The sequence below is a fragment of the Rhinolophus sinicus genome, chromosome 12 (genome assembly GCF_057876585.1).
Source record: "Rhinolophus sinicus isolate RSI-liver-muscle chromosome 12, RSI-T2T, whole genome shotgun sequence".
In the NCBI taxonomy this organism is placed as follows: domain Eukaryota; kingdom Metazoa; phylum Chordata; class Mammalia; order Chiroptera; family Rhinolophidae; genus Rhinolophus; species Rhinolophus sinicus.
This window is the reverse complement of record NC_142512.1, coordinates 2,471,563-2,473,728: the sequence shown is the minus strand read 5'-3', so window position 1 is coordinate 2,473,728 and position 2,166 is coordinate 2,471,563. Positions and strand designations below refer to the sequence as shown.

Sequence of the window (2,166 nt, the reverse complement as noted above, 5' to 3'; positions counted from 1 at the left end):
TAGTGATTTTTTTTGTGTGTGGTATGACGGGAAAATAATGTTTAAGTGAATATATAAATTAAATCATCTCTACTGGCATTGTTAACCTAGAAGAAGTATTGCATAGACAGTAGTAAGAACAAGGACATTCAGTCTGTACTTTCAAATGGGACTTGATCATTTTAACATTGTTCATTGGCAGAACTTCTTACGACGTTAGCATAGATTATATGCTATTTAATAAAAGATGGCAACAATGAAGTTAATTGTTTTTCTGTTCAACATTTACTTGAAGAGAAAAATCCCAAAATGTGTCGGGATTTCTGATGCCAGGAAACCATGAAATGTAAGGGTATATTTACAGTCAGGTTGACTTAGCTCATGGTATTTGGCATATGTATAATTGCAATTTGCATTCCAGTTACTTAAACTTAGATATCCTTGATCAGGCTGAACATACTGTGAGTAGAAGATCTCTTTTTCCAATAAATAAGATGGAGAGAGTCTTTGGAGAATGGCCTCACTGAATTGGTAAGTTAGTTTTCTCCGGGTTTTGGTGATTCCCCCGTTCTTCCATAATTTCTCAGTGCTCTGGCCATTTTCTGGTAAGTCATAGTCTTCCGGTTGCCTTTTCTTTTTCCCCAAAGTTGGGCAAGTTTTTCTTTGTTTTTTGATACAAACTGAAAGATGCCTTTGGTTTTATCTACCCACTGAATACAAGCTGCCATCTCGGGATTACACAGGGATTCCTGAAGGTATTCGAACAGTCGGCGCTTCTTCCTGCCTTTTCCTCCCTTTTGCTGGAGAACAGCAGGTGGTACCAGTTGGTTTTCAGGGATGTTCTGCAGAGATTGGTGAATATTCCCTTCAAAATACAGGTCTGCAGCATTGTTAATTACTGTTCTCCAGTTACACACAGGTTCCTCTGCAGGCAACACACCATAGCAGTTGGGATTTCCTCTGACATGAGAACAGTGGTTGATGAAAGTCGGGTAGTTTTTGTAATCTGGGGAGTACTGAAGATCTCCAGCTGAATGTTGCCTCAGTACCTCAAAAGCATCTTCAAATGCTTGACCCAGCTTGTCTTGTTCAACACAAGCAATGTTTCATTAATAAATTGACAATTCTGTTCATCAGAGTCCGATCTAGCATCCACAAGTACCAGGTGGAAACAGGAAAATTCTTAAGTCACACATGCGGCCATGAAGGTCTAATACATGCCTCCTCTGGGCTTGAATATAAAACTCATCCTCATGTGAGTGCTGTCATGGACATTTCTCACTGCTACTTCTCTGTTATCCCGAGAATTTAAACTCTTTTCTGGACAGTATCTCCTCGACCACCCCTAAGATGTCCCCATCCTGTCTGTCTCACACACACTCATATGTGATGGTTATTCTTTGCCTACATGCATTCACCTCAGACAGAGCCTAATGCAAATACATCCTAGGGTTCCATATTTCTTGTATTGCAGAGATGCATTTGAGCAACAGTGGTCTTTTTTAAAAGGTTATGCTCCAAATTGAACTTCATTCTATGGCATGTAATGGTAGATTGAGCTTCTAAACTATTTTAAAATTGTCTGACATTTTGGAAATGACAAAGCTTATACTAAATAGGTCAATTGATGATAAAATCTGGAAAAATCTGTGCCTCTCAAATATACAGTAAACTACTCCTTGCTAATGACCCTTTTCAAGGGAGATGGGAATTCCACACCAAGCATATAGATGGTTTTCTAAGTGTAATGATTCTAATTGAGGCCTTCCATACTATGTGAATTGAAAATTCAGGAAATTGGCCATTTTGCTGCCAGTGATGTCCAAATCAGCTTGAGCACTGGAATTATATCAGTAAATTTTTAGACACAAGATTCTGCAGCTTCACTACAAACCTATTAAATCAGAATCTAGACCGCTGGGTTCCAGGAAATCTAAGGTTTTTAGACTCTCCTCAGTCATTCTGATAAACTGCTTAAACGATTGCCTTCTTGGTAACTGGAATATCTGCAAGTCTATTCACTGAATTCCTATGGTGTTCCACCTTCAAATCTTTTCTCCCATTGTCTATTGAACATTAAAATATAGGTCATTTAGAGAAAGTCAACACCTCAACTAGTCAAGTTATGTCACAATAGCCAATAATATACTTTAGTCTCTCCATTCTCTGAAAAATTTACATCACAAA

At 38.3% G+C, this 2,166-nt stretch overlaps 1 pseudogene; it reads right to left on the bottom strand.

Moving 5' to 3' along the window:
- Positions 1-264: 264 nt before the first annotated feature.
- Positions 265-1,085, bottom strand: LOC148756428 (transcription factor Spi-C pseudogene; annotated as a pseudogene).
- Positions 1,086-2,166: the final 1,081 nt, after the last annotated feature.